The 430-nt window shown below is 47.2% G+C and overlaps 1 long non-coding RNA gene across 1 annotated transcript in view; it reads right to left on the bottom strand.

The window, feature by feature from the left end:
- The window catches only part of LOC119593058, a 667-nt gene extending 604 nt beyond the window's left edge, over positions 1–63 (bottom strand). The window contains exon 1 of the long non-coding RNA XR_005230496.1: positions 30–63. This is a non-coding gene — a long non-coding RNA (uncharacterized LOC119593058). The remainder of the gene's footprint in view (positions 1–29) is intronic.
- Positions 64–430: the final 367 nt, after the last annotated feature.

The following is a 430-nucleotide window of genomic DNA, read 5'->3' as shown; positions in this document are numbered from 1 at the left end:
CAAGATCCTCCTTGAATTATGAAACTCACACATTGCATGGCTGAGTGCAGCTGGATGATGTACCTGACTAGGATGTCGTTGCGGTTATATACAAGAACCTGACTCGCTCTGCCAGATGTGCCATGCGTTGCTACTTTCCCAGTGGCTGATCAGCTTGCTTCGTAAGTATTCGCAGCAAAATTGTAGAAGCCTGCTAGTGCTATGCTTATATCAGACGGAATCATGATACTGATCTTTAATACAAAGACAGTTTCATAAAGGATCTGATAAGAATTTTGGATATCGTAGGCATCTCATGCACTTGCAAGAAACCAGGTTTTGCGTGGCTGCCCCGTCAAACAAGTAATTTTGGCAGGCCTTGCGAGTGCTCCGTTCAAGTGTGCATTGGCGCGCGCATGCGACTGTCCCCCTGTGTGGGAGGAGGGATAGC

Source organism: Penaeus monodon, chromosome 31, assembly GCF_015228065.2.
Source record: "Penaeus monodon isolate SGIC_2016 chromosome 31, NSTDA_Pmon_1, whole genome shotgun sequence".
In the NCBI taxonomy this organism is placed as follows: domain Eukaryota; kingdom Metazoa; phylum Arthropoda; class Malacostraca; order Decapoda; family Penaeidae; genus Penaeus; species Penaeus monodon.
This window is presented reverse-complemented; position numbering and strand designations above follow the sequence as displayed.